The 26,112-nt window shown below is 39.9% G+C and overlaps 14 non-coding genes across 14 annotated transcripts; all 14 read left to right on the top strand.

Moving 5' to 3' along the window:
- The first annotated feature begins 105 nt into the window (after positions 1-105).
- Positions 106-179, top strand: TRNAT-AGU (transfer RNA threonine (anticodon AGU)). The gene has a single exon. It is a non-coding gene; the product is annotated as a tRNA-Thr (tRNA).
- Positions 180-1,386: 1,207 nt separating this feature from the next.
- On the top strand, positions 1,387-1,460 carry TRNAT-AGU (transfer RNA threonine (anticodon AGU)). Its single transcript has one exon. It is a non-coding gene; the product is annotated as a tRNA-Thr (tRNA).
- Positions 1,461-3,629: 2,169 nt separating this feature from the next.
- On the top strand, positions 3,630-3,703 carry TRNAT-AGU (transfer RNA threonine (anticodon AGU)). Its single transcript has one exon. It is a non-coding gene; the product is annotated as a tRNA-Thr (tRNA).
- A 2,166-nt stretch (positions 3,704-5,869) lies between these two features.
- On the top strand, positions 5,870-5,943 carry TRNAT-AGU (transfer RNA threonine (anticodon AGU)). Its single transcript has one exon. It is a non-coding gene; the product is annotated as a tRNA-Thr (tRNA).
- A 1,295-nt stretch (positions 5,944-7,238) lies between these two features.
- Positions 7,239-7,312, top strand: TRNAT-AGU (transfer RNA threonine (anticodon AGU)). The gene has a single exon. It is a non-coding gene; the product is annotated as a tRNA-Thr (tRNA).
- Positions 7,313-8,511: 1,199 nt separating this feature from the next.
- TRNAT-AGU (transfer RNA threonine (anticodon AGU)) lies at positions 8,512-8,585 on the top strand. The gene has a single exon. It is a non-coding gene; the product is annotated as a tRNA-Thr (tRNA).
- Positions 8,586-9,880: 1,295 nt separating this feature from the next.
- Positions 9,881-9,954, top strand: TRNAT-AGU (transfer RNA threonine (anticodon AGU)). The gene has a single exon. It is a non-coding gene; the product is annotated as a tRNA-Thr (tRNA).
- Positions 9,955-16,140: 6,186 nt separating this feature from the next.
- On the top strand, positions 16,141-16,214 carry TRNAT-AGU (transfer RNA threonine (anticodon AGU)). The gene has a single exon. It is a non-coding gene; the product is annotated as a tRNA-Thr (tRNA).
- A 1,205-nt stretch (positions 16,215-17,419) lies between these two features.
- TRNAT-AGU (transfer RNA threonine (anticodon AGU)) lies at positions 17,420-17,493 on the top strand. The gene has a single exon. It is a non-coding gene; the product is annotated as a tRNA-Thr (tRNA).
- A 1,203-nt stretch (positions 17,494-18,696) lies between these two features.
- On the top strand, positions 18,697-18,770 carry TRNAT-AGU (transfer RNA threonine (anticodon AGU)). Its single transcript has one exon. It is a non-coding gene; the product is annotated as a tRNA-Thr (tRNA).
- A 2,575-nt stretch (positions 18,771-21,345) lies between these two features.
- TRNAT-AGU (transfer RNA threonine (anticodon AGU)) lies at positions 21,346-21,419 on the top strand. Its single transcript has one exon. It is a non-coding gene; the product is annotated as a tRNA-Thr (tRNA).
- Positions 21,420-22,618: 1,199 nt separating this feature from the next.
- TRNAT-AGU (transfer RNA threonine (anticodon AGU)) lies at positions 22,619-22,692 on the top strand. Its single transcript has one exon. It is a non-coding gene; the product is annotated as a tRNA-Thr (tRNA).
- A 1,295-nt stretch (positions 22,693-23,987) lies between these two features.
- TRNAT-AGU (transfer RNA threonine (anticodon AGU)) lies at positions 23,988-24,061 on the top strand. Its single transcript has one exon. It is a non-coding gene; the product is annotated as a tRNA-Thr (tRNA).
- A 1,199-nt stretch (positions 24,062-25,260) lies between these two features.
- TRNAT-AGU (transfer RNA threonine (anticodon AGU)) lies at positions 25,261-25,334 on the top strand. The gene has a single exon. It is a non-coding gene; the product is annotated as a tRNA-Thr (tRNA).
- Positions 25,335-26,112: the final 778 nt, after the last annotated feature.

Genomic DNA, 26,112 nt, shown 5'->3' on the forward strand with positions numbered 1-26,112 from the left:
GGATTGATGTCAATTAATCCTCCAATGATGTATCTCTTGGATAGAGAAAGGTCCAATCTGCCACCATTTGGAAAACGTAAAACAAGGCATTAGCCAGTATGTTGTGGTGCTGTGGCTTAGTTGGTTAAAGCGCCTGTCTAGTAAACAGGAGATCCTGAGTTTGAATCTCAGCAGTGCCTATTTTAGCTCTAGAATTGGAAAACTATCTTATGTGCCTCATCATTATTGCACCGAATCTACATCTCCTGCGTTATGGCACATAAATCACACAAGAACAACTACTATATATTAAATATATGTTGACTGAAAATTCATCAACCTAAAATTTGTATTTGCTTCACTGGCAGTTTAAAAAGGAGATACTGTATGTGTCTATCTTATTTACTTCACAGGGTCATTCTGAGTTTATTTGATCCCCTAGAATGTTTGATTAAACCTTCTTTTTTTTTCTTGTGAAAGCAAGGCCTTTTTCCCATCAACTTTCTCAAAGGGTTTTCCAAAGAAGACTTCTTCCAGGAGACATATAGCACAGAGACGTGCTTTGGAAGCATAATCTGTGCCCCCGGATTACAACTATAAGGCTCTACGTGAAGCAAGTGAGAAAGCCATCCCGTTGGCTACCCATCTTTTTAATATCCAGCAAAGATTTCAAGAATTATTCAGCTGCTAATCTGATTTTGGCCATTAAGTAACAGTTCTCTTTTAAAACCTTTCTAAATATTTCCAAGCACATTCACAATCTATTATTTGAAAGTCCTGAATACTCTCTCTCAATATGCAGGGACCTGTGATGGCAGCTGTGGACAAGACGGAGGCATGGGGAAGAAAGGCAATGGCCATCCATAAAAGTAACCAAAACCCAGACCCAAACACAGAACGCAGAGTTTGGTGAATTAGCTGCACAACTCAAGGCGGAGAAGGTGGTTTCCTATAGTACAATGTGTCCTGCAGAGGCAGCATTTAGCATTCTTTGTATACCCATGCTAGACATGGATAGTGGTCAGAAAAGAAAGTTCACTTTGGTAAAATTATCATGACTGAGGGAATTGAGTGAGGAAAGGAGAATAGAGTGGAGTATGAAAGGAGGGGGATCTTTTAGAGCTATAGTTATCCTCTATCAATTAATCAATCATTCAAGTTCCAATCTTGTGCCACTGGGACAAAGTTAATCTTCAAAACTGATACTGCCACGGCCAGTGTGGAAATGTAGTTTATTACCTTCATAGCTGCGGGCAATATTTGAATGTTTGTTGACAACTGAGATGTATTTGCTATAAAGATGGATTGATGTCAATTAATCCTCCAATGATGTATCTCTTGGATAGAGAAAGGTCCAATCTGCCACCATTTTGAAAACGTAAAACAAAGCATGAGCCAGTATGTTGTGGTGCTGTGGCTTAGTTGGTTAAAGCGCATGTCTAGTAAACAGGAGATCCTGAGTTCGAATCTCAGCAGTGCCTATTTTAGCTCTAGAATTGGAAAACTATCTTATGTGCCTCATCATTATTGCACCGAATCTACATCTCTTGCGTTATGGCACATAAATCACACAAGAACAACCACTATATATTAAATATATGTTGACTGAAAATTCATCAACCTAAAATTTGTATTTGCTTCTCTGGCAGTTTAAAAAGGAGATACTATATGTGTCTATCTTATTTACTTCACAGGGTCATTCTCAGTTTATTTGATCCCCTAGAATGTTTGATTAAACCTTCTTTTTTTTTCTTGTGAAAGCAAGGCCTTTTTCCCATCAACTTTCTCAAAGGGTTTTCCAAAGAAGACTTCTTCCAGGAGACATATAGCACAGAGACGTGCTTTGGAAGCATAATCTGTGCCCCCGGATTACAACTATAAGGCTCTACGTGAAGCAAGTGAGAAAGCCATCCCGTTGGCTACCCATCTTTTTAATATCCAGCAAAGATTCCAAGAATTATTCAGCTGCTAATCTGATTTTGGCCATTAAGTAACAGTTCTCTTTTAAAACCTTTCTAAATATTTCCAAGCACATTCACAATCTATTATTTGAAAGTCCTGAATACTCTCTCTCAATATGCAGGGACCTGTGATGGCAGCTGTGGACAAGACGGAGGCATGGGGAAGAAAGGCAATGGCCATCCATAAAAGTAACCAAAACCCAGACCCAAACACAGAACGCAGAGTTTGGTGAATTAGCTGCACAACTCAAGGCGGAGAAGGTGGTTTCCTATAGTACAATGTGTCCTGCAGAGGCAGCATTTAGCATTCTTTGTATACCCATGCTAGACATGGATAGTGGTCAGAAAAGAAAGTTCACTTTGGTAAAATTATCATAACTAAGGGAATTGAGTGAGGAAAGGAGAATAGAGTGGAGTATGAAAGGAGGGGGATCTTTTAGAGCTATAGTTATCCTCTATCAATTAATCAATCAGTCAAGTTCCAATCTTGTGCCACTGGGACAAAGTTAATCTTCAAAACTGATACTGCCACGGCCAGTGTGGAAATGTAGTTTATTACCTTCATAGCTGCGGGCAATATTTGAATGTTTGTTGACAACTGAGATGTATTTGCTATAAAGATGGATTGATGTCAATTAATCCTCCAATGATGTATCTCTTGGATAGAGAAAGGTCCAATCTGCCACCATTTGGAAAACGTAAAACAAGGCATGAGCTAGTATGTTGTGGTGCTGTGGCTTAGTTGGTTAAAGCGCCTGTCTAGTAAACAGGAGATCCTGAGTTTGAATCTAAGCAGTGCCTATTTTAGCTCTAGAATTGGAAAACTATCTTATGTGCCTCATCATTATTGCACCGAATCTACATCTCTTGCGTTATGGCACATAAATCACACAAGAACAACCACTATATATTAAATATATGTTGACTGAAAATTCATCAACCTAAAATTTGTATTTGCTTCTCTGGCAGTCTAAAAAGGAGATACTATATGTTTCTATCTTATTTACTTCACAGGGTCATTCTCAGTTTATTTGATCCCCTAGAATGCTTGATTAAACCTTCTTTTTTTTTTCTTGTGAAAGCAAGGCCTTTTTCCCATCAACTTTCTCAAAGGGTTTTCCAAAGAAGACTTCTTCCAGGAGACATATAGCACAGAGACGTGCGCAGAGTTTGGTGAATTAGCTGCACAACTCAAGGCGGAGAAGGTGGTTTCCTATAGTACAATGTGTCCTGCAGAGGCAGCATTTATCATTCTTTGTATACCCATGCTAGACATGGATAGTGGTCAGAAAAGAAAGTTCACTTTGGTAAAATTATTATGACTGAGGGAATTGAGTGAGGAAAGGAGAATAGAGTGGAGTATGAAAGGAGGGGGGTCTTTTAGAGCTATAGTTATCCTCTATCAATTAATCAATCATTCAAGTTCCAATCTTGTGCCACTGGGACAAAGTTAATCTTCAAAACTGATACTGCCACGGCCAGTGTGGAAATGTAGTTTATTACCTTCATAGCTGCGGGCAATATTTGAATGTTTGTTGACAACTGAGATGTATTTGCTATAAAGATGGATTGATGTCAATTAATCCTCCAATGATGTATCTCTTGGATAGAGAAAGGTCCAATCTGCCACCATTTGGAAAATGTAAAACGTTAAAAAACGTAAAACGTAAAAATGAGCCAATATGTTGTGGTGCTGTGGCTTAGTTGGTTAAAGCGCCTGTCTAGTAAACAGGAGATCCTGAGTTCGAATCTCAGCAGTGCCTATTTTAGCTCTAGAATTGGAAAACTATCTTATGTGCCTCATCATTATTGCACCGAATCTACATCTCTTGCATTATGGCACATAAATCACACAAGAACAACCACTATATATTAAATATATGTTGACTGAAAATTCATCAACCTAAAATTTGTATTTGCTTCTCTGGCAGTTTAAAAATGAGATACTATATGTGTCTATCTTATTTACTTCACAGGGTCATTCTCAGTTTATTTGATCCCCTAGAATGTTTGATTAAACCTTCTTTTTTTTTCTTGTGAAAGCAAGGCATTTTTCCCATCAACTTTCTCAAAGGGTTTTCCAAAGAAGACTTCTTCCAGGAGACATATAGCACAGAGACGTGCTTTGGAAGCATAATCTGTGCCCCCGGATTACAACTATAAGGCTCTACGTGAAGCAAGTGAGAAAGCCATCCCATTGGCAACCATCTTTTTAATATCCAGCAAAGATTCCAAGAATTATTCAGCTGCTAATCTGATTTTGGCCATTAAGTAACAGTTCTCTTTTAAAACCTTTCTAAATATTTCCAAGCACATTCTCAATCTATTATTTGAAAGTCCTGAATACTCTCTCTCAATATGCAGGGACCTGTGATGGCAGCTGTGGACAAGACGGAGGCATGGGGAAGAAAGGCAATGGCCATCCATAAAAGTAACCAAAACCCAGACCCAAACACAGAACGCAGAGTTTGGTGAATTAGCTGCACAACTCAAGGCTGAGAAGGTGGTTTCCTACAGTACAATGTGTCCTGCAGAGGCAGCATTTAGCATTCTTTGTATACCCATGCTAGACATGGATAGTGGTCAGAAAAGAAAGTTCACTTTGGTAAAATTATCATAACTAAGGGAATTGAGTGAGAAAAGGAGAATAGAGTGGAGTATGAAAGGAGGGGGATCTTTTAGAGCTATAGTTATCCTCTATCAATTAATCAATCAGTCAAGTTCCAATCTTGTGCCACTGTGACAAAGTTAATCTTCAAAACTGATACTGCCACGGCCAGTGTGGAAATGTAGTTTATTACCTTCATAGCTGCAGGCAATATTTGAATGTTTGTTGACAACTGAGATGTATTTGCTATAAAGATGGATTGATGTCAATTAATCCTCCAATGATGTATCTCTTGGATAGAGAAAGGTCCAATCTGCCACCATTTGGAAAACGTAAAACAAGGCATTAGCCAGTATGTTGTGGTGCTGTGGCTTAGTTGGTTAAAGCGCCTGTCTAGTAAACAGGAGATCCTGAGTTTGAATCTCAGCAGTGCATATTTTAGCTCTAGAATTGGAAAACTATCTTATGTGCCTCATCATTATTGCACCAAATCTACATCTCTTGCGTTATGGCACATAAATCACACAAGAACAACCACTATCTATTAAATATATGTTGACTGAAAATTCATCAACCTAAAATTTGTATTTGCTTCTCTGGCAGTCTAAAAAGGAGATACTATATGTGTCTATCTTATTTACTTCACAGGGTCATTCTCAGTTTATTTGATCCCCTAGAATGTTTGATTAAATCTTCTTTTTTTTCTTGTGAAAGCAAGGCCTTTTTCCCATCAACTTTCTCAAAGGGTTTTCCAAAGAAGACTTCTTCCAGGAGACATATAGCACAGAGACGTGCGCAGAGTTTGGTGAATTAGCTGCACAACTCAAGGCGGAGAAGGTGGTTTCCTATAGTACAATGTGTCCTGCAGAGGCAGCATTTATCATTCTTTGTATACCCATGCTAGACATGGATAGTGGTCAGAAAAGAAAGTTCACTTTGGTAAAATTATCATGACTGAGGGAATTGAGTGAGGAAAGGAGAATAGAGTGTAGTATGAAAGGAGGGGGATCTTTTAGAGCTATAGTTATCCTCTATCAATTAATCAATCATTCAAGTTCCAATCTTGTGCCACTGGGACAGAGTTAATCTTCAAAACTGATACTGGCACGGCCAGTGTGGAAATGTAGTTTATTACCTTCATAGCTGCGGGCAATATTTGAATGTTTGTTGACAACTGAGATGTATTTGCTATAAAGATGGATTGATGTCAATTAATCCTAGAATGATGTATCTCTTGGATAGAGAAAGGTCCAATCTGCAACCATTTGGAAAATGTAAAACGTTAAAAAACGTAAAACGTAAAAATGAGCCAGTATGTTGTGGTGCTGTGGCTTAGTTGGTTAAAGCGCCTGTCTAGTAAACAGGAAATCCTGAGTTCGAATCTCAGCAGTGCCTATTTTAGCTCTAGAATTGGAAAACTATCTTATGTGCCTCATCATTATTGCACCGAATCTACATCTCTTGCGTTATGGCACATAAATCACACAAGAACAACCACTATATATTAAATATATGTTGACTGAAAATTCATCAACCTAAAATTTGTATTTGCTTCTCTGGCAGTTTAAAAAGGAGATACTATATGTGTCTATCTTATTTACTTCACAGGGTCATTCTCAGTTTATTTGATCCCCTAGAATGTTTGATTAAACCTTCTTTTTTTTTCTTGTGAAAGCAAGGCCTTTTTCCCATCAACTTTCTCAAAGGGTTTTCCAAAGAAGACTTCTTCCAGGAGACATATAGCACAGAGACGTGCTTTGGAAGCATAATCTGTGCCCCCGGATTACAACTATAAGGCTCTACGTGAAGCAAGTGAGAAAGCCATCCCGTTGGCAACCATCTTTGTAATATCCAGCAAAGATTCCAAGAATTATTCAGCTGCTAATCTGATTTTGGCCATTAAGTAACAGTTCTCTTTTAAAACCTTTCTAAATATTTCCAAGCACATTCACAATCTATTATTTGAAAGTCCTGAATACTCTCTCTCAATATGCAGGGACCTGTGATGGCAGCTGTGGACAAGACGGAGGCATGGGGAAGAAAGGCAATGGCCATCCATAAAAGTAACCAAAACCCAGACCCAAACACAGAACGCAGAGTTTGGTGAATTAGCTGCACAACTCAAGGCGGAGAAGGTGGTTTCCTATAGTACAATGTGTCCTGCAGAGGCAGCATTTAGCATTCTTTGTATACCCATGCTAGACATGGATAGTGGTCAGAAAAGAAAGTTCACTTTGGTAAAATTATCATGACTGAGGGAATTGAGTGAGGAAAGGAGAATAGAGTGGAGTATGAAAGGAGGGGGGTCTTTTAGAGCTATAGTTATCCTCTATCAATTAATCAATCATTCAAGTTCCAATCTTGTGCCTCTGGGACAAAGTTAATCTTCAAAACTGATACTGCCACGGCCAGTGTGGAAATGTAGTTTATTACCTTCATAGCTGCGGGCAATATTTGAATGTTTGTTGACAACTGAGATGTATTTGCTATAAAGATGGATTGATGTCAATTAATCCTCCAATGATGTATCTCTTGGATAGAGAAAGGTCCAATCTGCCACCATTTGGAAAATGTAAAACAAGGATGGATTGATGTCAATTAATCCTCCAATGATGTATCTCTTGGATAGAGAAAGGTCCAATCTGCCATTATTTGGAAAACGTAAAACAAGGCATGAGCCAGTATGTTGTGGTGCTGTGGCTTAGTTGGTTAAAGCGCCTGTCTAGTAAACAGGAGATCCTGAGTTCGAATCTCAGCAGTGCCTATTTTAGCTCTAGAATTGGAAAACTATCTTATGTGCCTCATCATTATTGCACCGAATCTACATCTCTTGCGTTATGGCACACAAATCACACAAGAACAACCACTATACATTAAATATATGTTGACTGAAAATTCATCAACGTAAAATTTGTATTTGCTTCTCTGGCAGTTTAAAAAGGAGATACTATATGTGTCTATCTTATTTACTTCACAGGGTCATTCTCAGTTTATTTGATCCCCTAGAATGTTTGATTAAACCTTCTTTTTTTTTCTTGTGAAAGCAAGGCCTTTTTCCCATCAACTTTCTCAAAGGGTTTTCCAAAGAAGACTTCTTCCAGGAGACATATAGCACAGAGACGTGCTTTGGAAGCATAATCTGTGCCCCTGGATTACAACTATAAGGCTCTACGTGAAGCAAGTGAGAAAGCCATCCCGTTGGCAACCATCTTTTTAATATCCAGTAAAGATTCCAAGAATTATTCAGCTGCTAATCTGATTTTGGCCATTAAGTAACAGTTCTCTTTTAAAACCTTTCTAAATATTTCCAAGCACATTCTCAATCTATTATTTGAAAGTCCTGAATACTCTCTCTCAATATGCTGGGACCTGTGATGGCAGCTGTGGACAAGACGGAGGCATGGGGAAGAAAGGCATCCATAAAAGTAACCAAAACCCAGACCAAAACACAGAACGCAGAGTTTGGTGAATTAGCTGCACAACTCAAGGCGGAGAAGGTGGTTTCCTATAGTACAATGTGTCCTGCAGAGGCAGCATTTAGCATTCTTTGTATACCCATGCTAGACATGGATAGTGGTGAGAAAAGAAAGTTCACTTTGGTAAAATTATCATGACTGAGGGAATTGAGTGAGGAAAGGAGAATAGAGTGGAGTATGAAAGGAGGGGGATCTTTTAGAGCTATAGTTATCCTCTATCAATTAATCAATCAGTCAAATTCCAATCTTGTGCCACTGGGACAAAGTTAATCTTCAAAACTGATACTGCCACGGCCAGTGTGGAAATGTAGTTTATTACCTTCATAGCTGCGGGCAATATTTGAATGTTTGTTGACAACTGAGGTGTATTTGCTATAAAGATGGATTGATGTCAATTAATCCTCCAATGATGTATCTCTTGGATAGAGAAAGGTCCAATCTGCCACCATTTGGAAAACGTAAAACAAGGCATGAGCCAGTATGTTGTGGTGCTGTGGCTTAGTTGGTTAAAGCGCCTGTCTAGTAAACAGGAGATCCTGAGTTCGAATCTCAGCAGTGCCTCTTTTAGCTCTAGAATTGGAAAACTATCTTATGTGCCTCATCATTATTGCACCGAATCTACATCTCTTGCATTATGGCACATAAATCACACAAGAACAACCACTATATATTAAATATATGTTGACTGAAAATTCATCAACCTAAAATTTGTATTTGGTTCTCTGGCAGTTTAAAAAGGAGATACTATATGTGTCTATCTTATTTACTTCACAGGGTCATTCTCAGTTTATTTGATCCCCTAGAATGTTTGATTAAACCTTCTTTTTTTTTCTTGTGAAAGCAAGGCCTTTTTCCCATCAACTTTCTCAAAGGGTTTTCCAAAGAAGACTTCTTCCAGGAGACATATAGCATAGAGACGTGCTTTGGAAGCATAATCTGTGCCCCCGGATTACAACTATAAGGCTCTACGTGAAGCAAGTGAGAAAGCCATCCCGTTGGCAACCATCTTTGTAATATCCAGCAAAGATTCCAAGAATTATTCAGCTGCTAATCTGATTTTGGCCATTAAGTAACAGTTCTCTTTTAAAACCTTTCTAAATATTTCCTTGCACATTCTCAATCTATTATTTGAAAGTCCTGAATACTCTCTCTCAATATGCTGGGACCTGTGATGGCAGCTGTGGACAAGACGGAGGCATGGGGAAGAAAGGCAATGGCCATCCATAAAAGTAACCAAAACCCAGACCCAAACACAGAACGCAGAGTTTGGTGAATTAGCTGCAAAACTCAAGGCGGAGAAGGTGGTTTCCTATAGTACAATGTGTCCTGCAGAGGCAGCATTTAGCATTCTTTGTATACCCATGCTAGACATGGATAGTGGTCAGAAAAGAAAGTTCACTTTGGTAAAATTATCATGACTGAGGGAATTGAGTGAGGAAAGGAGAATAGAGTGGAGTATGAAAGGAGGGGAATATTTTAGAGCTAGAGTTATCCTCTATCAATTAATCAATCAGTCAAGTTCCAATCTTGTGCCACTGGGACAAAGTTAATCTTCAAAACTGATACTGCCACGGCCAGTGTGGAAATGTAGTTTATTACGTTCATAGCTGCGGGCAATATTTGAATGTTTGTTGACAACTGAGATGTCTTTGCTATAAAGATGGATTGATGTCATTTAATCCTCCAATGATGTATCTCTTGGATAGAGAAAGGTCCAATCTGCCACCATTTGGAAAATGTAAAACAAGGATGGATTGATGTCAATTAATCCTCCAATGATGTATCTCTTGGATAGAGAAAGGTCCAATCTGCCATTATTTGGAAAACGTAAAACAAGGCATGAGCCAGTATGTTGTGGTGCTGTGGCTTAGTTGGTTAAAGCGCCTGTCTAGTAAACAGGAGATCCTGAGTTCGAATCTCAGCAGTGCCTAATTTAGCTCTAGAATTGGAAAACTATCTTATGTGCCTCATCATTATTGCACCGAATCTACATCTCTTGCGTTATGACACACAAATCACACAAGAACAACCACTATACATTAAATATATGTTGACTGAAAATTCATCAACGTAAAATTTGTATTTGCTTCTCTGGCAGTTTAAAAAGGAGATACTATATGTGTCTATCTTATTTACTTCACAGGGTCATTCTCAGTTTATTTGATCCCCTAGAATGTTTGATTAAACCTTCTTTTTTTTTCTTGTGAAAGCAAGGCCTTTTTCCCATCAACTTTCTCAAAGGGTTTTCCAAAGAAGACTTCTTCCAGGAGACATATAGCACAGAGACGTGCTTTGGAAGCATAATCTGTGCCCCTGGATTACAACTATAAGGCTCTACGTGAAGCAAGTGAGAAAGCCATCCCGTTGGCAACCATCTTTTTAATATCCAGCAAAGATTCCAAGAATTATTCAGCTGCTAATCTGATTTTGGCCATTAAGTAACAGTTCTCTTTTAAAACCTTTCTAAATATTTCCAAGCACATTCTCAATCTATTATTTGAAAGTCCTGAATACTCTCTCTCAATATGCTGGGACCTGTGATGGCAGCTGTGGACAAGACGGAGGCATGGGGAAGAACGGCATCCATAAAAGTAACCAAAACCCAGACCAAAACACAGAACGCAGAGTTTGGTGAATTAGCTGCACAACTCAAGGCGGAGAAGGTGGTTTCCTATAGTACAATGTGTCCTGCAGAGGCAGCATTTAGCATTCTTTGTATACCCATGCTAGACATGGATAGTGGTGAGAAAAGAAAGTTCACTTTGGTAAAATTATCATGACTGAGGGAATTGAGTGAGGAAAGGAGAATAGAGTGGAGTATGAAAGGAGGGGGATCTTTTTTTTTTGAAATTTAAGATTTTTATTTTTCAAATACTTAGGGGGTGTGGGATACAGAACAAAGAAAAAGGGAGGGTGCGGGGTTTGGGAGGGTACATACCAAGGCAGCAAATTGTAGTAACAGTGCTTATATATATACATATAATGTGTCGATAGTGCTCTTTACATTACATTGTCATTCACAGTATTCTGTATCGTTTGTACAAAATCGCTTATCCACAAAATTCGATGGTCCACATGCAACAGTTGTAAGTGGGCGCTCATACAGTTCTTTTCTTACGTGGGGAGTTGTACCAATCTAGGAGCAAATAACCTGTAATAGTTTGTGATAACCTATGTTGGCATATCATTCACCTAACATTATCGAGTAGTGATGTTCTGGTTAGTGGGGGTACCGCTGTTGTATGCTGTGGGTTTCATATAAGCGGACTCCTAGGGGTTGTCCTTCTCTAAGAGGGTAACCCAGGGCTTCCATATTAGTTCTAACCGCTGTCTTTTCGTATATGAGTCTGCAGTGAGCAGTTCATACTTGTAGAACAGTTTTACCCTTTCTATGAGTTCCCTTCTAGAGGGACATATAGTGCTCTTCCAGCTCTGTGCTATTAGGTGGCGTGCTGCTAATAGCACGATAGAGGCTATTTTTTTGTCTGCTCGATCCCAGTGAGCCGGGTAAAGGAGCAAGAGTGCTATTTCTGGAGTAATGAGTGTTTCGTGTTGTAGGATTTGGTTTAGTATTATTTGTACTTTGGACCAGAGCGGCCGAATATCCATACATTCCCACCAAATATGCATCATATTGCCTATAGTGCTCGAGCATCTCCAGCATATGGGGTTAGTGTTAGGGTATATTTGATTCAGTTTGTGGGGGGTTAGGTACCATCTGTAGATCACTTTCTTGTGCGCCTCTACATGGGAGAAGCATGAGGTAATACCTTTCAGGGCGTTGGTGGCTTTGAGCCAAGCATCTTCCGTTAGGTTAGAGATGCCTTCTTTTTCCCACTGGCGTGTGAAGTGAAAGGAGTGGAGGGCATGGTAATCTAGGATAGATTTGTAACATATCGAAAGAGATTTAGGCTTTAATGGTGCGTTTCGGCACTTGGACATTATGGCAATAGTACTGTTTACACGTTGGGGGGGCATTGTGTGATGCCATGAGACTTGGGAGGTTAACACACTTTTTAATTGTAGATATTGAAATATCAGGGAGTTCGGTAGATGCAAACGTTTTTGTAAGTCGGGGAATGGTTCGATAGAGTAGGATGTGCATATGTCCTTGATATATTTAACCCCACATTTGGCCCAGGTCTTTAGTGACAACCATGGAGTCAGTAGGGTCAATGCCTCAATAGGAGCCTCTACACAGTATTTTCCCTTTTCCGATACTGTTGACAGTAGTTTGTCCCAATATTTTAGCATTAAGGCTGAGGTTGGGTATAATGAGAGTTTTGGGGGACGGTGTACTTTATGAGACCACATGATATGTAATAGTGAGTGTGGTGTGGACTTGTCGTGTTCCATGTCTGCCCATTGGAACGTGTCTCTGTCAGCATGGACACGAATGGCCGATTCTAATATTGCAGCTTCATAGTATGCGGATATTTTAGGCGCACCTAATCCTCCTTCAGGCGATGTTTGTTGGAGTAAGGACATGGGTAAACGTGGCTTTTTCTTATCCCATATGTAACGGGACAATGTAGATTGAATATTTCTAAGCATTTGTGGTGGTACCTGGATTGGTAGCATCCGAAAAACATAGAGGATTTTTGGCAATAATATCATTTTAATTACATTAATACGCCCCAACCAAGATAGGTGGATGTGTTTCCATGATTGGAAGAAAGAGGTGCATGTGTGTGATAAGGGCCCATAGTTGAGCGATAGGGTGGTGTGCTGGTGTAACGCCAGTTTTACACCCAGATAGGTGACGTATTTCTGTCTCCAGTCAAATTGATATATCCTCTTTAATTTGTCAACTGTTGGTGCTTGGATATGAATGGGTAGGGCCTGTGTTTTGCTTTGGTTTAGTTTATAATATGATATTTTGCCATAATCTCGTAGGAGGTGTGTAAGGCGTGGTAGAGAAGTATCTGGGTTACCAACGGTAACTAAAATGTCGTCAGCAAACATAGCAAGCTTGAACTGTGATTGCCCTATCTGTATTCCTGAGACAAGTGGGTCGTGTCTAATTTTTTGTGCTAGGGGTTCTAGCGCTAGGATAAAGAGGAGGGGGGAGAGCGGGCAGCCTTGCCTGGTACCGTTCGAGAGGTTGAACGGCAGTGAGGTAAAACCTGAGTTGGATACTCGAGCTGTTGGGTCCTTATAGAGAGCCATGATACCTCGGGTTAGTTCTCTAGGGAAGCCGAATTTATGTAAGACTGAAATCATGTATGTCCAATTGAGACGGTCAAATGCCTTTTCGGCATCTAAGGCTAACAGGAGGCTTTCTGTGTGTGTCGCGTCAATATGGGATAGTATATTAAGAATCTTCCTGGTATTGTCTGTACCTTGCCGTCCTTTAACAAAACCTGACTGGTCGTTATGGATAATGCGGGCGAGGATGGGGTTGATTCTATTTGCTAAAAGTTTGGCATAGATCTTTGTGTCGCAATTTAGTAACGATATGGGTCTGAAATTGGAGCATTGGGTTGGGGGTTTCCCAGGTTTGGGTAGTGTTGAGATGAAAGCTTGCAGCATGGCGGTAGGCAAAGCGCCATCCTGAAAGCAGCGGTTAAACAATTTAGTCAGGTAGGGTACTAAAAGATCTTGGAACGTATAATAGTATGAGTTTGTAAACCCGTCCGGGCCAGGTGATTTATGTTTTGGTAGTTGTCTAATAACGTCTTTTATTTCTTGGGGCGTAAAGGGTCGTATTAGGGATTGACAGTCTTCTGGGGTGAGGGTCGGTAGGGTGATGTCCTTCAGATATGTGTCGATGTCGTTTTGCGTGGGGGGGTGGCAGTCCTGTTCTTTAGCCAGGTTATATAGGCCGCTATAGTAGCGGCTAAATTCCTCCACAATTGCTTGTGGATCTGTGATCTTTTCGCCCTGTTTTGCAGTGAGATATGCAATCTTAGACGATAGCGTCTTAGCTTTGAGTTGTGCTGCTAACGTCTTCCCTGCTCTGTTTCCGTCTTTAAAGAATTTGTGTTTCATTTTCGACATTAAGTAGGTAGTTTTTTCCAGTTCCATGTCTTTCAGTTTTGACTGTAGATCATGAATCTGCCGTGTGACGGTGTGTGATGGCGCTATTTTATTAGTGCGAGTGAGGTTAGCTAGTGACTTGTGCAGATCAATATATGCCTGTGTCCGAAGCTTCTTATTGTGGCTAGCATGTTTTATGAATTGGCCTCGTAGGACTGCCTTGTGGGCTTGCCAAATAGTTTCTATACCGATTTCTCCAGTGTCATTTAAACTAAAATAGGTGTCTAATTCTTTGGTGATTTGTGTCACTAGTTTATGGTCGGTCAGGAGGGTATCATTTAGACGCCAGGTGCGGTTCCCACTAGTAGGGTGTTGCGTTGCAAATTTCAGTACTATAGGGGCATGATCTGTCCAGGTGATGGTACCTATGTCCGCTGTAGCTATTTGAGGTGCGAGTGTGGCAGGGATGAGGAATCGGTCTATTCTGGAGTACGAGTTATGAACTAAGGAGTGAAATGTATAGTCTTTAAGTAGGGGGTGTAGAATTCTCCAAATATCAATAAACCCGTGTGTCTGAAGAGTATTTTCCAGAAGGGAAATGGAGCGTGTCCTTTGTTTAGTGGTATTGCCTGAAATCTTGGCGGAGGAGGTCGTATCTAGGTTTTGATCTAGGATGAAATTTGTGTCGCCTCCAATTATGACATTTCCGAATTTATGGGCGTTAGCTAACGACAAAATTTGGTCCAGGAAAAGGTGATGATTGTCAGGTGGGCCATACACGTTAACTAGTGTGTATTGAACATTGTTTATTATGCACTGCAAAAGAAGATAGCGTCCTTTTCTATCACTTATTTTCTTTATCAGCTGAAATGCTACATCCCTACTGAGTAGAATAGAAACACCTCTTTTTTTTTTCTTGTACGTACAATGGTATCCGATTGGGAAATATCTGGAGGAGAATTTAGGGGATTTATAAGTTTGGAAGTGAGTCTCTTGGTAAAATGCTATGTGCGTTTTCTGTTTTTGTGCTTCCAACAATGCCATACGTCGTTTGTGGGGTGAATTAAGCCCTTTGGCATTTATTGAGAGTAGGTTAAGTGTCATTTAGAATCGAATGGTGGGGTGATAGAATAATGCGATTGTCTGTGGTAAGGTAAGCCGGTCGGTGTACATTAGTGTAATACACAGGTACAGGTGTAAGGCGATATACAATTGCCTTGGCGAGGGTAGGAGAATTGGGGGGGAAGAGTAACAAAAAGGGGTAAAACCAACTATGTACATAAGAAGGGTCCGTGGTGTAGGACCCGGTTTCCGAGATATTCATGGGCACTGAAGCCCTCATGTGGGGGTTGAGAAGACCCGCTAGCCGGGGTGAGAGAGAGGATGCCCTTAATAGGCCGAGAGATTACCCTCGACTCCCGTCTTGGTTAGGTGTTCATAAGTTAGAGAGGAATACATTCCTGTCCCCCAGGGGGGCAAGGTATTATAGTACTATCTGTGATGGCCGGCTATTCATAGGAGGCCCCGTCTTGGGAGCTCCCATGCCCAGGCGGCCATCTTGGCAGCGCATGGGAAGCTGCTGCTGCCCCCTCGATAGGTATTTTTATGGCCTGGTACATGAGATAGTAACTGTCCTGGCATGCGTTCGTTCATGATTAAGCTGACGGCTTGGGGGTCAAATATATACCATGTGTGACACAGCGTAACAGTGAGTGGTAAAAAGGAACGCATAACATAAACAACCCAAAATACACATAAAACTTTTCTGATATTCTGGAGCGTAATGGAGAGCCAGATGCGGAGCCGCCATACACTGCTGGCGGCTCCGCACCAGGAGGGGGATCTTTTAGAGCTATAGTTATCCTCTATCAATTAATCAATCAGTCAAATTCCAATCTTGTGCCACTGGGACAAAGTTAATCTTCAAAACTGATACTGCCACGGCCAGTGTGGAAATGTAGTTTATTACCTTCATAGCTGCGGGCAATATTTGAATGTTTGTTGACAACTGAGGTGTATTTGCTATAAAGATGGATTGATGTCAATTAATCCTCCAATGATGTATCTCTTGGATAGAGAAAGGTCCAATCTGCCACCATTTGGAAAACGTAAAACAAGGCATGAGCCAGTATGTTGTGGTGCTGTGGCTTAGTTGGTTAAAGCGCCTGTCTAGTAAACAGGAGATCCTGAGTTCGAATCTCAGCAGTGCCTCTTTTAGCTCTAGAATTGGAAAACTATCTTATGTGCCTCATCATTATTGCACCGAATCTACATCTCTTGCATTATGGCACATAAATCACACAAGAACAACCACTATATATTAAATATATGTTGACTGAAAATTCATCAACCTAAAATTTGTATTTGGTTCTCTGGCAGTTTAAAAAGGAGATACTATATGTGTCTATCTTATTTACTTCACAGGGTCATTCTCAGTTTATTTGATCCCCTAGAATGTTTGATTAAACCTTCTTTTTTTTCTTGTGAAAGCAAGGCCTTTTTCCCATCAACTTTCTCAAAGGGTTTTCCAAAGAAGACTTCTTCCAGGAGACATATAGCATAGAGACGTGCTTTGGAAGCATAATCTGTGCCCCCGGATTACAACTATAAGGCTCTACGTGAAGCAAGTGAGAAAGCCATCCCGTTGGCAACCATCTTTGTAATATCCAGCAAAGATTCCAAGAATTATTCAGCTGCTAATCTGATTTTGGCCATTAAGTAACAGTTCTCTTTTAAAACCTTTCTAAATATTTCCTTGCACATTCTCAATCTATTATTTGAAAGTCCTGAATACTCTCTCTCAATATGCTGGGACCTGTGATGGCAGCTGTGGACAAGACGGAGGCATGGGGAAGAAAGGCAATGGCCATCCATAAAAGTAACCAAAACCCAGACCCAAACACAGAACGCAGAGTTTGGTGAATTAGCTGCAAAACTCAAGGCGGAGAAGGTGGTTTCCTATAGTACAATGTGTCCTGCAGACGCAGCATTTAGCATTCTTTGTATACCCATGCTAGACATGGATAGTGGTCAGAAAAGAAAGTTCACTTTGGTAAAATTATCATGACTGAGGGAATTGAGTGAGGAAAGGAGAATAGAGTGGAGTATGAAAGGAGTGGAATATTTTAGAGCTAGAGTTATCCTCTATCAATTAATCAATCAGTCAAGTTCCAATCTTGTGCCACTGGGACAAAGTTAATCTTCAAAACTGATACTGCCACGGCCAGTGTGGAAATGTAGTTTATTACGTTCATAGCTGCGGGCAATATTTGAATGTTTGTTGACAACTGAGATGTCTTTGCTATAAAGATGGATTGATGTCATTTAATCCTCCAATGATGTATCTCTTGGATAGAGAAAGGTCCAATCTGCCACCATTTGGAAAATGTAAAACAAGGCATGAGTCAGTATGTTGAGGTGCTGTGGATTAGTTGGTTAAAGCGCCTGTCTAGTAAACAGGAGATCCTGAGTTCGAATCTCAGCAGTGCCTATTTTAGCTCTAGAATTGGAAAACTACCTTATGTGCCTCATCATTATTGCACCGAATCTACATCTCTTGCGTTATGGCACATAAATCACACAAGAGCAACCACTATATATTAAATATATGTTGACTGAAAATTCATCAACCTAAAATTTGTATTTGCTTCTCTGGCAGTTTAAAAAGGAGATACTATATGTGTCTATCTTATTTATTTACAGGGTCATTCTCAGTTTATTTGATCCCCTAGAATGTTTGATAAACCTTCTTTTTTTTTCTTGTGAAAGCAAGGCCTTTTTCCCATCAACTTTCTCAAAGGGTTTTCCAAAGAAGACTTCTTCCGGGAGACATATAGCACAGAGACGTGCTTTGGAAGCATAATCTGTGCCCCCGGATTACAACTATTAGGCTCTACGTGAAGCAAGTGAGAAAGCCATACCGTTGACAGCCATCTTTGTAATATCCAGCAAAGATTCCAAGAATTATTCAGCTGCTAATCTGATTTTGGCCATTAAGTAACAGTTCTCTTTTAAAACCTTTCTAAATATTTCCAAGCACATTCTCAATCTATTATTTGAAAGTCCTGAATACTCTCTCTCAATATGCTGGGACCTGTGATGGCAGCTGTGGACAAGACGGAGGCATGTGGAAGAAAGGCAATGACCATCCATAAAAGTAACCAAAACCCAGACCCAAACACAGAACGCAGAGTTTGGTGAATTAGCTGCACAACTCAAGGCGGAGAAGGTGGTTTCCTACAGTACAATGTGTCCTGCAGAGGCAGCATTTAGCATTCTTTGTATACCCATGCTAGACATGGATAGTGGTCAGAAAAGAAAGTTCACTTTGGTAAAATTATCATGACTGAGGGAATTGATTGAGGAAAGGAGAATAGAGTGGAGTATGAAAGGAGGGGGATCTTTTAGAGCTATAGTTATCCTCTATCAATTAATCAATCAGTCAATTCCAATCTTGTGCCACTGGGACAAAGTTAATCTTCAAAACTGATACTGCCACGGCCAGTGTGGAAATGTAGTTTATTACCTTCATAGCTGCGGGCAATATTTGAATGTTTGTTGACAACTGAGGTGTATTTGCTATAAAGATGGATTGATGTCAATTAATCCTCCAATGATGTATCTCTTGGATAGAGATAGGTCCAATCTGCCACCATTTGGAAAACGTAAAACAAGGCATGCGACAGTATGTTGTGGTGCTGTGGCTTAGTTGGTTAAAGCGCCTGTCTAGTAAACAGGAGATCCTGAGTTCGAATCTCAGCAGTGCCTATTTTAGCTCTAGAATTGGAAAACTATCTTATGTGTCTCATCATTATTGCACCGAATCTACATCTCTTGCATTATGGCACATAAATCACACAAAAACAACCACTATATATTAAATACATGTTGACTGAAAATTCATCGACCTAAAATTTGTATTTGCTTCTCTGGCAGTTTAAAAAGGAGATACTATATGTGTCTATCTTATTTACTTCACAGGGTCATTCTCAGTTAATTTGATCCCCTAGAATGTTTGATTAAACCTTCTTTTTTTTCTTGTGAAAGCAAGGCCTTTTTCCCATCAACTTTCTCAAAGGGTTTTCCAAAGAAGACTTCTTCCAGGAGACATATAGCATAGAGACGTGCTTTGGAAGCATAATCTGTGCCCCCGGATTACAACTATAAGGCTCTACGTGAAGCAAGTGAGAAAGCCATCCCGTTGGCAACCATCTTTGTAATATCCAGCAAAGATTCCAAGAATTATTCAGCTGCTAATCTGATTTTGGCCATTAAGTAACAGTTCTCTTTTAAAACCTTTCTAAATATTTCCTTGCACATTCTCAATCTATTATTTGAAAGTCCTGAATACTCTCTCTCAATATGCTGGGACCTGTGATGGCAGCTGTGGACAAGACGGAGGCATGGGGAAGAAAGGCAATGGCCATCCATAAAAGTAACCAAAACCCAGACCCAAACACAGAACGCAGAGTTTGGTGAATTAGCTGCACAACTCAAGGCTGAGAAGGTGGTTTCCTACAGTACAATGTGTCCTGCAGAGGCAGCATTTAGCATTCTTTGTATACCCATGCTAGACATGGATAGTGGTCAGAAAAGAAAGTTCACTTTGGTAAAATTATCATAACTAAGGGAATTGAGTGAGAAAAGGAGAATAGAGTGGAGTATGAAAGGAGGGGGATCTTTTAGAGCTATAGTTATCCTCTATCAATTAATCAATCAGTCAAGTTCCAATCTTGTGCCACTGTGACAAAGTTAATCTTCAAAACTGATACTGCCACGGCCAGTGTGGAAATGTAGTTTATTACCTTCATAGCTGCAGGCAATATTTGAATGTTTGTTGACAACTGAGATGTATTTGCTATAAAGATGGATTGATGTCAATTAATCCTCCAATGATGTATCTCTTGGATAGAGAAAGGTCCAATCTGCCACCATTTGGAAAACGTAAAACAAGGCATTAGCCAGTATGTTGTGGTGCTGTGGCTTAGTTGGTTAAAGCGCCTGTCTAGTAAACAGGAAATCCTGAGTTTGAATCTCAGCAGTGCATATTTTAGCTCTAGAATTGGAAAACTATCTTATGTGCCTCATCATTATTGCACCGAATCTACATCTCTTGCGTTATGGCACATAAATCACACAAGAACAACCACTATATATTAAATATATGTTGACTGAAAATTCATCAACCTAAAATTTGTATTTGCTTCTCTGGCAGTTTAAAAAGGAGATACTATATGTGTCTATCTTATTTACTTCACAGGGTCATTCTCAGTTTATTTGATCCCCTAGAATGTTTGATTAAACCTTCTTTTTTTTTCTTGTGAAAGCAAGGCCTTTTTCCCATCAACTTTCTCAAAGGGTTTTCCAAAGAAGACTTCTTCCAGGAGACATATAGCACATATGCCGTGCTTTGGAAGCATAATCTGTGCCCCCGGATTACAACTATAAGGCTCTACGTGAAGCAAGTGAGAAAGCCATCCCGTTGGCAACCATCTTTGTAATATCCAGCAAAGATTCCAAGAATTATTCAGCTGCTAATCTGATTTTGGCCATTAAGTAACAGTTCTCTTTTAAAACCTTTCTAAATATTTCCAAGCACATTCACAATCTATTATTTGAAAGTCCTGAATACTCTCTCTCAATATGCAGGGACCTGTGATGGCAGCTGTGGACAAGACGGAGGCATGGGGAAGAAAGGCAATGGCCATCCATAAAAGTAACCAAAACCCAGACCCAAACACAGAACGCAGAGTTTGGTGAATTAGCTGCACAACTCAAGGCGGAGAAGGTGGTTTCCTATAGTACAATGTGTCCTGCAGAGGCAGCATTTAGCATTCTTTGTATACCCATGCTAGACATGGATAGTGGTCAGAAAAGAAAGTTCACTTTGGTAAAATTATCATGACTGAGGGAATTGAGTGAGGAAAGGAGAATAGAGTGGAGTATGAAAGGAGGGGGGTCTTTTAGAGCTATAGTTATCCTCTATCAATTAATCAATCATTCAAGTTCCAATCTTGTGCCTCTGGGACAAAGTTAATCTTCAAAACTGATACTGCCACGGCCAGTGTGGAAATGTAGTTTATTACCTTCATAGCTGCGGGCAATATTTGAATGTTTGTTGACAACTGAGATGTATTTGCTATAAAGATGGATTGATGTCAATTAATCCTCCAATGATGTATCTCTTGGATAGAGAAAGGTCCAATCTGCCACCATTTGGAAAATGTAAAACAAGGATGGATTGATGTCAATTAATCCTCCAATGATGTATCTCTTGGATAGAGAAAGGTCCAATCTGCCATTATTTGGAAAACGTAAAACAAGGCATGAGCCAGTATGTTGTGGTGCTGTGGCTTAGTTGGTTAAAGCGCCTGTCTAGTAAACAGGAGATCCTGAGTTCGAATCTCAGCAGTGCCTATTTTAGCTCTAGAATTGGAAAACTATCTTATGTGCCTCATCATTATTGCACCGAATCTACATCTCTTGCGTTATGGCACACAAATCACACAAGAACAACCACTATACATTAAATATATGTTGACTGAAAATTCATCAACGTAAAATTTGTATTTGCTTCTCTGGCAGTTTAAAAAGGAGATACTATATGTGTCTATCTTATTTACTTCACAGGGTCATTCTCAGTTTATTTGATCCCCTAGAATGTTTGATTAAACCTTCTTTTTTTTTCTTGTGAAAGCAAGGCCTTTTTCCCATCAACTTTCTCAAAGGGTTTTCCAAAGAAGACTTCTTCCAGGAGACATATAGCACAGAGACGTGCTTTGGAAGCATAATCTGTGCCCCTGGATTACAACTATAAGGCTCTACGTGAAGCAAGTGAGAAAGCCATCCCGTTGGCAACCATCTTTTTAATATCCAGCAAAGATTCCAAGAATTATTCAGCTGCTAATCTGATTTTGGCCATTAAGTAACAGTTCTCTTTTAAAACCTTTCTAAATATTTCCAAGCACATTCTCAATCTATTATTTGAAAGTCCTGAATACTCTCTCTCAATATGCTGGGACCTGTGATGGCAGCTGTGGACAAGACGGAGGCATGGGGAAGAAAGGCATCCATAAAAGTAACCAAAACCCAGACCAAAACACAGAACGCAGAGTTTGGTGAATTAGCTGCACAACTCAAGGCGGAGAAGGTGGTTTCCTATAGTACAATGTGTCCTGCAGAGGCAGCATTTAGCATTCTTTGTATACCCATGCTAGACATGGATAGTGGTGAGAAAAGAAAGTTCACTTTGGTAAAATTATCATGACTGAGGGAATTGAGTGAGGAAAGGAGAATAGAGTGGAGTATGAAAGGAGGGGGATCTTTTAGAGCTATAGTTATCCTCTATCAATTAATCAATCAGTCAAATTCCAATCTTGTGCCACTGGGACAAAGTTAATCTTCAAAACTGATACTGCCACGGCCAGTGTGGAAATGTAGTTTATTACCTTCATAGCTGCGGGCAATATTTGAATGTTTGTTGACAACTGAGGTGTATTTGCTATAAAGATGGATTGATGTCAATTAATCCTCCAATGATGTATCTCTTGGATAGAGAAAGGTCCAATCTGCCACCATTTGGAAAACGTAAAACAAGGCATGAGCCAGTATGTTGTGGTGCTGTGGCTTAGTTGGTTAAAGCGCCTGTCTAGTAAACAGGAGATCCTGAGTTCGAATCTCAGCAGTGCCTCTTTTAGCTCTAGAATTGGAAAACTATCTTATGTGCCTCATCATTATTGCACCGAATCTACATCTCTTGCATTATGGCACATAAATCACACAAGAACAACCACTATATATTAAATATATGTTGACTGAAAATTCATCAACCTAAAATTTGTATTTGGTTCTCTGGCAGTTTAAAAAGGAGATACTATATGTGTCTATCTTATTTACTTCACAGGGTCATTCTCAGTTTATTTGATCCCCTAGAATGTTTGATTAAACCTTCTTTTTTTTTCTTGTGAAAGCAAGGCCTTTTTCCCATCAACTTTCTCAAAGGGTTTTCCAAAGAAGACTTCTTCCAGGAGACATATAGCATAGAGACGTGCTTTGGAAGCATAATCTGTGCCCCCGGATTACAACTATAAGGCTCTACGTGAAGCAAGTGAGAAAGCCATCCCGTTGGCAACCATCTTTGTAATATCCAGCAAAGATTCCAAGAATTATTCAGCTGCTAATCTGATTTTGCCCATTAAGTAACAGTTCTCTTTTAAAACCTTTCTAAATATTTCCTTGCACATTCTCAATCTATTATTTGAAAGTCCTGAATACTCTCTCTCAATATGCTGGGACCTGTGATGGCAGCTGTGGACAAGACGGAGGCATGGGGAAGAAAGGCAATGGCCATCCATAAAAGTAACCAAAACCCAGACCCAAACACAGAACGCAGAGTTTGGTGAATTAGCTGCAAAACTCAAGGCGGAGAAGGTGGTTTCCTATAGTACAATGTGTCCTGCAGAGGCAGCATTTAGCATTCTTTGTATACCCATGCTAGACATGGATAGTGGTCAGAAAAGAAAGTTCACTTTGGTAAAATTATCATGACTGAGGGAATTGAGTGAGGAAAGGAGAATAGAGTGGAGTATGAAAGGAGGGGAATATTTTAGAGCTAGAGTTATCCTCTATCAATTAATCAATCAGTCAAGTTCCAATCTTGTGCCACTGGGACAAAGTTAATCTTCAAAACTGATACTGCCACGGCCAGTGTGGAAATGTAGTTTATTACGTTCATAGCTGCGGGCAATATTTGAATGTTTGTTGACAACTGAGATGTCTTTGCTATAAAGATGGATTGATGTCATTTAATCCTCCAATGATGTATCTCTTGGATAGAGAAAGGTCCAATCTGCCACCATTTGGAAAATGTAAAACAAGGATGGATTGATGTCAATTAATCCTCCAATGATGTATCTCTTGGATAGAGAAAGGTCCAATCTGCCATTATTTGGAAAACGTAAAACAAGGCATGAGCCAGTATGTTGTGGTGCTGTGGCTTAGTTGGTTAAAGCGCCTGTCTAGTAAACAGGAGATCCTGAGTTCGAATCTCAGCAGTGCCTATTTTAGCTCTAGAATTGGAAAACTATCTTATGTGCCTCATCATTATTGCACCGAATCTACATCTCTTGCGTTATGACACACAAATCACACAAGAACAACCACTATACATTAAATATATGTTGACTGAAAATTCATCAACGTAAAATTTGTATTTGCTTCTCTGGCAGTTTAAAAAGGAGATACTATATGTGTCTATCTTATTTACTTCACAGGGTCATTCTCAGTTTATTTGATCCCCTAGAATGTTTGATTAAACCTTCTTTTTTTTTCTTGTGAAAGCAAGGCCTTTTTCCCATCAACTTTCTCAAAGGGTTTTCCAAAGAAGACTTCTTCCAGGAGACATATAGCACAGAGACGTGCTTTGGAAGCATAATCTGTGCCCCTGGATTACAACTATAAGGCTCTACGTGAAGCAAGTGAGAAAGCCATCCCGTTGGCAACCATCTTTTTAATATCCAGCAAAGATTCCAAGAATTATTCAGCTGCTAATCTGATTTTGGCCATTAAGTAACAGTTCTCTTTTAAAACCTTTCTAAATATTTCCAAGCACATTCTCAATCTATTATTTGAAAGTCCTGAATACTCTCTCTCAATATGCTGGGACCTGTGATGGCAGCTGTGGACAAGACGGAGGCATGGGGAAGAAAGGCATCCATAAAAGTAACCAAAACCCAGACCAAAACACAGAACGCAGAGTTTGGTGAATTAGCTGCACAACTCAAGGCGGAGAAGGTGGTTTCCTATAGTACAATGTGTCCTGCAGAGGCAGCATTTAGCATTCTTTGTATACCCATGCTAGACATGGATAGTGGTGAGAAAAGAAAGTTCACTTTGGTAAAATTATCATGACTGAGGGAATTGAGTGAGGAAAGGAGAATAGAGTGGAGTATGAAAGGAGGGGGATCTTTTAGAGCTATAGTTATCCTCTATCAATTAATCAATCAGTCAAATTCCAATCTTGTGCCACTGGGACAAAGTTAATCTTCAAAACTGATACTGCCACGGCCAGTGTGGAAATGTAGTTTATTACCTTCATAGCTGCGGGCAATATTTGAATGTTTGTTGACAACTGAGGTGTATTTGCTATAAAGATGGATTGATGTCAATTAATCCTCCAATGATGTATCTCTTGGATAGAGAAAGGTCCAATCTGCCACCATTTGGAAAACGTAAAACAAGGCATGAGCCAGTATGTTGTGGTGCTGTGGCTTAGTTGGTTAAAGCGCCTGTCTAGTAAACAGGAGATCCTGAGTTCGAATCTCAGCAGTGCCTCTTTTAGCTCTAGAATTGGAAAACTATCTTATGTGCCTCATCATTATTGCACCGAATCTACATCTCTTGCATTATGGCACATAAATCACACAAGAACAACCACTATATATTAAATATATGTTGACTGAAAATTCATCAACCTAAAATTTGTATTTGGTTCTCTGGCAGTTTAAAAAGGAGATACTATATGTGTCTATCTTATTTACTTCACAGGGTCATTCTCAGTTTATTTGATCCCCTAGAATGTTTGATTAAACCTTCTTTTTTTTTCTTGTGAAAGCAAGGCCTTTTTCCCATCAACTTTCTCAAAGGGTTTTCCAAAGAAGACTTCTTCCAGGAGACATATAGCATAGAGACGTGCTTTGGAAGCATAATCTGTGCCCCCGGATTACAACTATAAGGCTCTACGTGAAGCAAGTGAGAAAGCCATCCCGTTGGCAACCATCTTTGTAATATCCAGCAAAGATTCCAAGAATTATTCAGCTGCTAATCTGATTTTGGCCATTAAGTAACAGTTCTCTTTTAAAACCTTTCTAAATATTTCCTTGCACATTCTCAATCTATTATTTCAAAGTCCTGCATACTCTCTCTCAATATGCTGGGACCTGTGATGGCAGCTGTGGACAAGACGGAGGCATGGGGAAGAAAGGCAATGGCCATCCATAAAAGTAACCAAAACCCAGACCCAAACACAGAACGCAGAGTTTGGTGAATTAGCTGCAAAACTCAAGGCGGAGAAGGTGGTTTCCTATAGTACAATGTGTCCTGCAGAGGCAGC

The sequence above is a fragment of the Pelobates fuscus genome, chromosome 3, assembly GCF_036172605.1.
Source record: "Pelobates fuscus isolate aPelFus1 chromosome 3, aPelFus1.pri, whole genome shotgun sequence".
Taxonomy (NCBI): domain Eukaryota; kingdom Metazoa; phylum Chordata; class Amphibia; order Anura; family Pelobatidae; genus Pelobates; species Pelobates fuscus.